This window comes from Vanellus vanellus, assembly GCF_965231255.1.
Source record: "Vanellus vanellus genome assembly, chromosome: 5".
Classification (NCBI taxonomy): Eukaryota; Metazoa; Chordata; class Aves; order Charadriiformes; family Charadriidae; genus Vanellus; species Vanellus vanellus.
The window spans coordinates 7,572,622-7,585,182 of record NC_138910.1 but is presented as its reverse complement, the minus strand read 5'-3'; the positions used below and the strand labels follow the sequence as shown (position 1 = coordinate 7,585,182).

At 41.0% G+C, this 12,561-nt stretch overlaps 1 protein-coding gene across 1 annotated transcript in view; it reads left to right on the top strand.

The window, feature by feature from the left end:
• The window catches only part of THSD7B (thrombospondin type 1 domain containing 7B), a gene marked incomplete at its 5' end in the record, with an annotated part of 282,468 nt that overhangs the window by 43,170 nt on the left and 226,737 nt on the right, over positions 1–12,561 (top strand). The gene's annotated exons all lie outside the window — the stretch shown is intronic.

The window sequence follows — 12,561 nt, the reverse complement described above, 5'->3', positions numbered from 1 at the left end:
GCAAAGCTATGCACACATCTTCTTTTCCTTTTATTACATATTTTATGATTTTTCTTAATTGGATGTGCCTTAAAATATGAAGCAAAAAGCCGTGCTTGGCTTGGCTTGGCTTTTCTCCCAGGCAGGCGTTGCTGAGCCTGAGCACGCGGGTGTTGAAAGGTTACGTGGGTAGCGTCGCCTTTCAGTGACGCCCCACCGGGGCTTGGGACTCATCCGCTCCTTTGATTAAACACTCAGGGCAGCAGCATCTCCTGTCAATATTTAGTCGGCTGCGGGATTTCAGGTGCTATCACGATGAACCTAAATGTGACCTAAATTGAACTGAAAGCAGCTTGGGGCAGGAATGGCTTTTTATCTTCTTGAATCGGGTTTGAAGTTGTGATTGTCCTTTGAAGCATATTTAAATTAATAACCACTGCATTTTCTTGACAATACTGGTAGAGATAGTGTGGCATTTCCATTATTCTAGCCTGGTTTTCGATCATTTCTCGGTTACAGTGAGGTTGATGAATGAATATCGCCAAGAAATGATATTTTAAAACATTAGTTTTGCCATGTTGGTGACACAGCGGAACAATGATGATTACCAGTGCTGATGTTTAATTTAAAACTGTCTAAAAAGTTTGTACTTGACCCCCTTTACATCAAGGTGAACTCGAGGCGTGCTTAGTTTATGCAGGTTTCACAGGCAGTCATGACAGTAGCGCAAGTGTTAGATTTATTTTTGCAGGCTAAATGATCATTTTATATATCCACTAGAACCACTCAGGGCTACAAAAGAGAACTCCTTCCAGTTGAATTTTCATGCAAATATCTTTATTTGTAGTGTAAAACATGAGACCGGCTAGGTACTCTTGTGTAAATTAGTAGCACTGTTTATAAATATCTCAGCGATTGAAAGCAGCAGAAGTACCAGATGTGTAATTACATTAGCACAGATATTGTATAGAAAGCTGCTTCTGTGAAACAGGGACAAGCTTAATGTGAAAATCTGTGGACGTTGTCTACCTGGATTTTTGCAAGGCTTTTGACACCGTTTCCCATAGCATTCTCCTGGAGAAACTGGCTGCTCATGGCCTGGACAGGTATACTCTTCGTTGGGTAAAAAACTGGCTGGATGGCCGTGTCCAGAGAGTGGTGGTAAATGGAGTTAAATCCAGTTGGTGTCCAGTGACGAGTGGTGTCCCCCAGGGATCGGTGCTGGGGCCCGTTCTCTTTAATATCTTTATCAACGATCTGGATGAGGGGATCGAGTGCTCCCTCAGTAAGTTCGCAGACGACACTAAACTGGGGGGGCGTGTTGATCTGCTTGAGGGTAGATTGGCTCTGCAGAGGGATCTGGACAGGCTGGACAGATGGGCTGAGGCCAATGGTATGAGGTTCAACAAGGCCAAGTGTCGGGTCCTGCACTTGGGTCACAACAACCCCATGCAGCGCTACAGACTGGGGGCGGAGTGGCTCGAAAGCTGCCTGGCAGAAAAGGCCCTGGGGGTGTTGGTGGGCAGCCGGCTGAGCATGAGCCAGCAGTGTGCCCAGGCAGCCAAGAAGGCCAACACCATCCTGGCCTGCATCAGGAATAGTGTGGTGAGCCGGACTAGGGAAGTAATCATCCCCCTGTACTCGGCACTGGTGAGGCCTCACCTCGAGTACTGTGTTCAGTTTTGGGCCCCTCACTACAAGAAGGACATTGAGGTGTTGGAGCGTGTCCAGAGAAGGGCTACAAAGCTGGTGAAGGGTCTGGAGGACAAACCTTATGAGGAACGACTGAGGGATCTGGGGTTGTTTAGCCTGGAGAAGAGGAGGCTGAGGGGAGACCTTATCACCCTCTACAACTACCTGAAAGGAGGTTTTAGAGAGATGGGAGCTGACCTCTTCTCCCTGGCGACAAGTGATAGGACAAGAGGAAATGGGTTCAAGTTATGTCAGGGCAGGTTTAGATTAGATGTTAGGAAGCATTTTTTCACTGAAAGGGTTATTAAACATCGGAATAAGCTGCCCAGAGAGGTGGTGGATTCACCATCCCTGGAGGTGTTTAAGAAAAGGGTAGATGAGGTGCTTAGGGACATGGTTTAGGAGTGGTGGTGTTTTTATCAGGGTAGGTTAATGGTTGGACTTGATGATCTTAAAGGTCCCTTCCAACCTCACTGATTCTATGATTCTATGATTCTATGATCTTTACTTTTGAGAGCATGCATGCTATGCACATCATTAACCTGTTAATTAAATCTATTAAGGGCTACATTTTTTGAGGCCTTGTTAAATGATTACTTATGTAGAAGAACATTTGTTTCTAAAAATCTTCGGTTGCCAAGTGTGGACTAATATTGTAAAAGCAGATGCTTAAGTTTGGATGTAAAATATGCGTACGGCATATGTGCATCTGTAACTGGTATTTTTCCATGTTACCATTCTTTGACTTCAAAAAATCATAGCGTGATATCTTTTATGGCAACAGTGACCAGATTTCCAAGTTCAAAATTGTTCCTCTCTGCTCAGCAAACAGCCCCAGCAGAACACCTGAATGCTCCCTGCACCCTGCCACATCTCTTAGCGGTTTTCAAAAGAAACATAGATCTGTGCTGGAAAAGTCATCCTCAGGATATATATTCTCAGCTGTTTAAACATCTCAAAGGACAAGGTTTTATCCCTTGTGTTGAAACTTGTGAAAATGTATGTAAAGGCGCACGTCTGTTAGGGTTTCAGTGATAGCTGAAGACTATTCAGAAATATGTAACCACTATAAATTCAGAATAATGCGAGCAAAACATCTGCCAAAAAGCTAGTGAAGATCTACCGGTATTGTAAGGCTGACCTCTGAATAATTTTAGGGCTCGATTTAATGTTTGAATACTTCCATCTTTAAATTATTTGGACTGACATTCTGTTTTCAGTTTTCTTTACTTCAGCAGTGTAGATATTAAAAAGAAAAAACCCCCGAACCCTGCCCCTTCCCCTAAATATGCTGGTTCCCGCCCCGAGATGGAGGGTTAGCCCTCTGCCTGCAGGTGCCGCGCTTGGGCTCGCGTTAATGGACTGACACACATTTATGGCCAAGACTACAGTACCCTCTTCTCTGTTTATCCTTAGAGCGTTACTGGCTTTTGTCCGGGAAATCAAACTTGACTGGAAAAGAAAACACAAAATTAAAAAATAAAACAAGTAGAAAATTGCTTTTTATGTCGTAATGCTTTATTGCCCCAGCTCTAGGTTTTGTTGCTCTCATTTGGGAGGAAGGTCTATAGAGAAGCACCGCAGCAGAGGGGCTGTTTCTCAGGGTGGGATTTCGTTGAATGCCGTGTCCCATTCTCCAACTAGATATGTCTAATGTGCTAGTACAAAAAGAAATAAAAATAATCAGAAGCATCATGGGATCATAAAACCTCTTCATAAGATCCCTGGATCTCAGTCTGGCCTGAGGCACGGATCTTAATCTGACGATATTTTGCTTTCGCTCACCTGCGTGTGTAGTCATTTGGAACGATGCCTGGAAATATCTGCCTCCAGATGGGATGGAGATTTTTCTTTCTTCGCATCCTCATCTAGGTATGCTATGCTTACTTATATTTTGTAATTCTTGTCACAAGATTCCCAAGATTTTTCTAATTTTAACACCTGCAAGTCTGAACGAGGTAATGTGATCATGTTCTCTGAGTGCCAATTCAAGTATTTTAGTTATTCTGTTCTTCTGTTCTTCTGGATCTTGCAATCAAGAAGCTGAATTTATGATGTGAAGGGAGATTATTTCAGTTTGGAAATTAAATGTCTTTGTCGTTGCCTTCCTTTTCTATTAATCCCTCCTCCCCCAGTTCAATTTTTGTGAATTGGATCTAGTTATTTAGAGTTTGGTATTTTTTTTTGGTTGTGGGTTTTTTTGGGTGTCTCTTTTTTTTTTTTTTTTTTTTTTTTTTTTTTTTAATTTTATTGCCTCTCATTCCTCCCTGAAGTAAAAACCACTTGCATCTTAAAGCCGTTCATCCTGATTTACGCTGTCTGGAAACTTAAGCTCTTTGGCCCTCTTAGATTGATTAGACGCTGCTCAACGCTCAGCCTTTCCTCCCGTCAGCAGCCTGTGCTCACGGCGTCTGTGAGATGAGCAGATTGATTTACTGCTGGAGAACACTTACCGTTCTAAAACTTTGGCATAGCTGCTTGCATCGTTTATTCCTACACAGCTATTTCCAGGTGTTGCAGAGAATTGTGCTTTTCCAAGATACTTTCCCTCTAGAATTTGGAGCATTTAAGAAGAGCGTCTAGAGTGAATGGAAACTGAATTGTAAAAAATTAAAAGTGGGTAATTAAATATGGACTGTAATAATAAAAAAAAAAAAAAAAAAAAAAAGAGAAAATGCCCACTAAAAGCTGTTTGCAGAGTTCTACAGTAACCTCTGTCCAGTTTTTATAAAATTGATTGTGCACATGTTTAAAAATAGTACTTTTCGCATGAATTAATTATGCTATCTGTTGCCAGGGAATTGTTATCGTCGGCGTTCTCCGTCTATGCAGAGATACTAATTAGCAGCAGTTTGGGCACCATGGGAAATCCTGCCCATTGTATAGCTCTTCCGTAATGCTTATTAAAAGCAGTAACTGTCTGGCCCGTATGGCTGAGAAGGTATTTTCTGTATAAGTGTATTCCAAGAGCTCGGGGCAGCCCCACTTCTGCTCCGGAGCCAGGGGAGTTCCCGTGGGCGGAGGGGCTGCTCCAGCCAGGGCTCCTCAGAGGTCCCACCTGGAGAACATCCCCTGTAACACATCTGGACATCACACCATCTCTGCAGGGGGCCGAGGGAGACAATGCAATTCCAGAATTGAACCCCAGCCAGACTCGGTAGCACCTTGATCTGCAGTTCTGGATTTTAATTCCTTTACCACGGCGTATGGATAGCTGTAGTATCTGGAAAAGTAGGCTGGCTTCTGTGCTGTAGTGGGTTATAAAATATGGAAGTTGGGAATAGCATGAAGCTGAGCAGAAAAAAAAGTAGTTCTCCCTTAAAATGATGTCTAAAGGGTGCACACATTTCTGTGATTATGTGCGTGTGAAGTAAATTCTGATACTTAAAGGGTTTGCAGGTGTGCAAATTGCTGTATTATTTCACAGCTTTTTCTGTGAAACATTTTTTTTGTGGAAAAAAAAATGACTTAAATTTTTAAAGTTTTGAAAAACAGAACGTCGCAATTATTTCAGTGAGCAAACTTAATTTAAGCTTCATGAAAGAGTAAGAAAATTAGAAACCACAGTTGTCACAATTTGGAAGAAGGGATGGCAGTAGCTTTGGTGCTGGCCAGGTAACGGATTATTGCAGAAATCGAAGAATTCTCTTTGTGTCTCAGAGCTCGAATACCAAGCAGACGTTGAACCGCTGCCAGCGCATCCCCCCAGCTGTCCCACCGAAGCCCGGACTCAGAGCAGCAAACCTTTGACAGCGAGTTTCCCGGTGTGATTCCTTTAGGAATCCACTAGCGCCGACCTTGGTGTTGTGCGGAAAGGTTCATTGTGGAGGTGTGGGTGAGGTGAGCGTATCGCCTCTGCGGGGATCCTACCCATTGCTGGGCTACGAGCAGGAAGGTGGAGCTGGTGTGAAACCTGGGCTTTGCATGCCGGAAAAATGACTCGGAGTGACTGCCTAGGTGAAGGGCAGCCCAGTTCCTACAGGCAAATATGAAGCAATCCCATTCATAAATATATCAAGCTCCCTTCTGCTTCCCTGCAAATATCAGAATAGACCTCCTCAACCTCTTTCTTGGCTGTGCTCGAAGGGATCTGAGCTTTCCTGTGGTCGGAGAGAAGGTGTAAGTGTAACTAGAGAGGCGGCTGGGGATCAGAAGAAGGTATGGTGGAGATGGGTGTCCAGCAGTGGCCACGTATTTCCTCTGGCTCCCCGCTGGTAAGCCGGGCAGTTTGTGTTGCAGGTGATGGTGCGTAACCGATGCTGTATTGATTCTGGGTGTTTTTCATGGGGAAATAATGGTTCCTGTTGGGGAATACGAGCCCCAAAGTCAAAGTGGAATCACTGAAGAAACATTTTTCAGCTGCATTTTCTATTAAGGTTACATTGACAAACACCTTATAAAGGCTATTATGCTTAAAAAGGAATCGCTTTTCATAGATGTTTAGAATTTTAAAAAGGTCAGAGTTTGATTATAACTATCTATAATCCCGTGCGCAGAGGTTTTTAATCTCACATGCAGTACACTACTCATAGCTGTAATCTGTTGATAACATCTATTTATACTTTTTGTTTTTATAGTGTACATACATTTATATACATCATGGCCTCATCTCCTAATGTCAGTTGCTATCAAGGCAAAAAATCTGTTCTCACAAACCCTCAAAATGTGTCAGATGAGGATGACACAAATATTTTGGAATGTGTGGGTTGTTTTTTATTTGATTTGATTTGATTTTTTTTTTTTTAGCTGAGAATTGAAAGAAAAGAGTATTTTTCCCTGGGCTGTCTCCGGGGTGCGGGCACATGATTGAGTAGCTCGGCTAATGCAGTTTACATTAGTGCTTAATATTGAGAAGCCCTGCCTTCAGGTGCCAAGGGGTTAGTAAATCACTGAATTTTCATAAACAGCAGTGTTCATTACATTTTGCTGCAGAATGTCTTTCTTGCTGGAGTGTGTCTTGAGTGTTACCGCATGTGGATAATAAGGCGAAAACCTGAAATGTAGAATTGGAACAAACTGCTGCATGACCATAAGTCACTAAACTTCACTTTTATTCAGGTCTAAAATAAGATGAATAACGAAGTTGCTGAATTACTCATTTGCGTAGGTCATGAAAGTTTAAAAAAGTGCTGCAGGTATTTAAAATTAATTCCAGGAATCAGAGGAATTTTATTTGCCCTGTGTGACACATTGCAAAGAGTACAATAGTCTTTTATTGTGTATAGCATCTTTCATACAAATTGTAGCAGAATGTGTTTTACTGAATAGCTGTTAACAATAAATAGCAAAATAATTGAGACAGTTAAGTAGAGGCAAGGAAGAAAAGCTGTACCTTGGCTGAGATGTGGCGGTAGATGAAGGGGAGGCATACAGGAGGGCTCTTCCAGAAAGCAGAGGCAGTCACGCTAACAGCAGCTATACTAGTATTACTTTGTAATATAAAATACCTAAACGTATCAGGTCTGGTATCCTAAACTCTGTACGGAATCTTGGTCCCAAAGATTTTAGTCTGCAAGAAAAGATGCGACTGGACCGAGTACACTGACATGGAGAGAACATGGTATGCAAATGATATGACTTTCATCAGCATAGGAAGATCTTTGCCTGAATCATTAGAAATATTTTACTTGGCATTATATTGAATGACTTTGCATCATACTGAAAAAGAAATTTAGTCGTTAGACAATACGTGGTATTGCACATGATCTTTATCAGTTTGGTACAAAATAAATAAATATACGCCCAAATCTCATTAAAAAGTATGTAAGTCTCATAAAATTACATAAAAATTACATAAATCTCATAAAAATGCTTCATACGACAGGCAGAGTGTTGCTGATAAACAATTCTGAGGAAAGCGGTTCAGTGGAATTTACTTTTTACCACCGTTACTAATAGTTGCAATTAATTGGTTGTAATGCCGTTAGGGATAAAGCTCATGTGTTGTTTGAATCAGTTGTTATCTCTTCTCGGAAATCATGGAATGAGTTGGGGGTTTCCATTTTGTATAAATGTACTCTGGTGGAATCACAGAGTTTCAGAGCTGGAAGGGACGTCTAGAGATCATCTAGCCCAACTCCCCTGCTAAAGCAGGATTGCCCAGAGCACATCACTCAGGACTGCATCCAGGCGGGTCTTGAAAATCTCCAGAGAAGGGGACTCCCCCCCCTCCCAGGGCAGCCTGTGCCAGTGCTCTGCCACCCGCACCGTAAAGAAGTGTTTCCGTCTATTTGAACGGAACTTCCTGTGTTCTAACTTGTGCCCATTGCCCCTCGTCCTGTCACTGGGAACCATTGAAAAGAGCCTGGCTGCATCCTCCTTCAACCCACCCTTTAGATACTTGTACGCCATAATAAGGTCTCCCCTCAGCCTTCTCTTCTCCAGGCTAAAGAGTCCCAGCTCTCTCAGCCTTTCCTCATAAGGCAGATGCTCCAAGCCCTTAATCATCTTAGTTGCCCTTCGCTGGACTTGCTCCAGCAGTTCCCTGTCCCTCTTGAACTGGGGAGCCCAAAACTGGACACAGTATTCCAGTTGTGGCCTCACCAGTGCCGAGTAGAGGGGGAGAATGACCTCCCTCGACCTACTGGCCACACTCTTCCCTATGCAGCCCAGGATTCCATTGGCCTTTTTGGCAACAAGGGCACATTGCTGGGCCATGGATAATTTACTGTCTACCACGACCCCCAGATCCTTCTCCTCAGAACTACTAGGAAGGATGTTAGAATGACATCCAAAGTGGTTACATGACATTTCAAGCAGAAGTATTCAATTAAAGTGGGCACTGGAGTGGTCTTCTGGAGTTACGATCCTGTCTGGTGGAGTTATTCCTCAGCCAGGCATTAACGAAGATGTACGTCTCTGTTATGATATCTGGGGAACTTTGTCCAAGAATGAATACATTCTGTTTAAAAGCAAATTGTTAAGGTCTAGAACAATTGCTCCTAAATTTGATACAGAAATGGAAAGAAAAAGCGGAGGACTATTGCAGTGATTGTCCATTAATTTTTTCGGTGTTCATTCCCTATCTTATGTATCAGATTTGACTTGGACAATATCTATTACCTGTTTGAAATAAATTACTAACACAATATTCTTATTTAACTGATGGCTCATCTTGTCCTAAGTTTGCAAATTAGTACGTAGCTACAGGGACAGAATAATTGTGGAAGATGCTTATTGTTGAATGAGTTCTCCGATGGTGAAACGGTTGCAATTAAGCTAAATATCACATTAAACAGAGCATAATTATTGTAGCGATCCTTATTAAGCGATAACATACTTATTAAGCAGCTCTTACTGGGATTCCTGGTTTAGGTTTGATGTTTAGTGGTGTTTCATTTTGTCTGTAATATGTAATTATTGTCTGAATAGCCTGCCTGCCTTGTGCTTGTGTGACCTGTGTGTCAAAGAGCAGATGTCACTGTATCCTTTCAGACATAATTATTGCATAATTGTAGGTAGGTCTTGCAGGCAGGAAAAGCAAATCAGTGCACACTACATCAAATAAACGACAATTGCAGTGTTATTGCATGCTTTTAACGGGATTAGAGAAGCTGTATGGGATAATAATACGATACTCTTTCTGTCTGATAAAAGATGGCAAACAGAACAATGTGTAGTTTTTCTTTATTAAATCGGCTTGATTTATTAATGCCTTTCACGTCATTATTACCTGCAGTGTTATAGATGTCTTGTAATAGGCAGTAGGATGTCTTAGTTGACAGTTTTTCATAAACAAGGACAACCTGCTGTCTCTTACAGTTTTTGTACAAGTCAAGCAAGTTTTCTTTAACTTCTTATTTTTGGAAACAGTGATTTGATCCAATTTCTCTTTGCTTTGGTTGACTAACGGATTTATTTGTGCTATTGCAGGTTCCTTGGTACTTTGCAGATCTCAGTGGTATTTTTTAGTGAAAAACTTTTTTTGTCATGGTAGTAAGTCCTAGCGGACAAAGCCTTACTTTTAGTTAGGTGCTCCTTCACAGAGTAATCCAGGTCAGAAAGGACCATGGAGGTCGTCTGGGTGAACCTCCTGCTCAGAGCAGAGTCAACGTTGAATTCACACCGAGTATCCCAGGGCTTTGTTCAGTCAGATCTTGAAAACCTCCAAAGCTGAGATTCTGCTGTCCCTCGGGACAGCCTGTTCCAAGGGTTATCCTCACAGTGATGAGGTTTTTCCTTATATCCAGCTGGGAGCTCCCCTGTTTCAACACAGATCCACTGTCTTCATTCTCCCACCCGTGTCCTGCTGGGATGAGATCAAACATCCATCCAGTATCTGATTAGGTTACAATGGTTAGGAGACGGATGATATCTATCCTTTATCTTCATCTTTTTGTATTTTCTATAGACAGATCACTGTGAAATATATTTCATTTTATTTAGTTTTCTGCTTTAGTTACCAGTGGCCTCCCATTCCAGATCAGGAGTTATGAAGCATCCTTCTGAAGTTTGGGCTTTTGATGCTGAAATTCCCATGGGTTTTTAATAAAATGTAGTTAATATTAGTATTCACATTGTGCTGAGATGTTTCTTTTAATTGACTCAGATTTATTTCAAGGAAAGTGTAAATTTAACATGACTCTGCTAAAAATAATTAAATTCCAATTACAAAGCAGACTATTGACTAGAAAGTATTTACATCCTTCTCCTCATTTAAGCTACTGAACAGGATATTTAACTAAGCAATGAAATATTGTGGATAAGTTTACTGCCATGTCCTGAAGAGATCATCAGGAAGTAAAAAAAATCTATAGTAATCGGATTTGCTTCTGATATTTAACCTTATTTTTCATGCTGCTTTTTTTTTAGTATAGCAAGAGCAGGCTACGTTTTTAGCACGTTTGCCAGAGAAGAACTGCAAATTGTGATGTGTCTAATGATAGTGTAATTACTTATGAGCCCTTGCTTTTTTTTTTTTTTTTTTGTAATTTTTCATTCTAAATTCACATCTGATATTAAATAATGGCCACTTGTTGCTTCTGCTGTGTCTCTCTCTCCCCTGTTAATGTAGGGATTGGTAAACCTGCAGCTATTACAGAGTAGTTCACAAGCAACACGCAGAAATGTATTAAAAGTACTAATGAGACAAGTTCTGTGCAGTCATGAAAGAGCAGTGGTAGGTTTGGTGAATGTAACTTGGCCAGTCCTCTGCTACAACTGCTTTGTATTACTCCATGGGGGGTTTTGGTTTTATTTTTAACGCTGTTTGCTATCCGAAGAACTAAGTAGTAAATCCTTAATTGGCGTAATGTGTTTTAAGGTCCTACTGATGAGTAAAATACCGTTATGGTCAATGCTGAAATGAAACACTAATACTCTTGCATTTTTGCTTTAAAAAAAAACTGGTGAAAACCAGACTTTTCCTGTACTGAAACTTCTACTTGTCAAAAAGTTAAACTGCCTTTGCTGAACTTCTTCAGAGAAACAAATGCTGAAATAAGCTCATGATACTATTATGTTGTGATGCTTAGTCTTTGTGATAGTTACTTTCCTCTGTTAATAAAAAGCCGCCTAGTACTTGAGGTTTTGAATTTTGACTATTCTTTTTAATGCGATGACAGTATATACATAATCCGATGTCTGGTTTTGAATCTTATTGGCATTTGTATAAGAATGTTCTTTTAGATGAAGGTGAAGCATCAAGGATGAACATTTAAACTGTCAATGGACCTCTTCATGTAACTGAACTTCAAAAGCTTATTGAAAGATTCATTTTTTTTTTGAATATTCAGTTTTCAAGCATATGAGATTCAGCTGAAAGCCTGTCGTTAGTGCAGTACAGCTCGTAGAGCACAGTATAGTTTGATGCTGCCTTTTCCCATTCAAGCTATGTCACGACTGAGTCCTTGCCTTGCACTGGAATCTTTTGGTGTGAAATAGAGGCATAAAAGGGACAGGATTTTTCACAGAGCCCGAAGGATTCAACAAAAGCTGGAGCTGTCTAAACCCTGACGACTCTGAAAATCCCTCTTGCCCCTGTCTGTCCGCCACGGGAGAAGGTGCCGGACCGAGGGCAGAGTTGCAGTCCTGGGGGAGGGAGGAGGGCGCCCGCAGAAGGTTCATGGCAAGGGCACGGGACGGGATGGAGGAGGGGCTCGGCTATATACGATTCCTATTTATTTTTTCTCCTTTATTAAGAATGAAAAAAGAACAGGATTTTTTTATTCATTGATTTTTATTTTTTATTCCACGATGTCGAGCCCCTGTCTCTGGAGGATTAACTCCTCTATTCACAAAGAACAATGGGATTATCAACAAAACTGCCATCAGCTGGATGAAATACCTGGTATTATAATTGCAGCCATTATGGGGCTATTTGGGGTTTTGTGTGTGTGTTTGGTTTCATAGTGTAGGCATGTAACTGATTCTGGTAGTTTTAAAATAAATTTTAAAAAAACTTGACTGGAGTAGCATTGCTTAATATAAATCGACCTATTTATTGTAAGTACATTTTCTGCCTTGAAAAAATACAAAAGATAGTGTACTTACGAGTTATTTTCAAGTGAGAATTACCCATGCAATGTTCTTAGCGAGTGAAATGGCTCTGTTAGGAGGCATTGGAAAGTTTTTAAAGTTAGAAATGAGATGAGCCCCTCTTGAGATATGATCATCAAAATCCCTTTAATATGTTAAGATTCGGCCCAAGTGCTTTTTCTTTACCTTTTCTCTTCAGTTTGCAAGCAATTTTATACCTTATAACCCTCAGATTATTTTTTTTGGCTTGGTGGATTTTTTTTGAATAATGTTGTCACAGAAAAATCTATTTAGCCTTGTCTGATTACATCGACTTGCAAATCCTCAAATAAGATTCATGCGATTACATATATATGTTCATGTGCTTCAGAACTGAAAATGACATTGCAGGGTTTAATTTTGGTTTCATTTCTC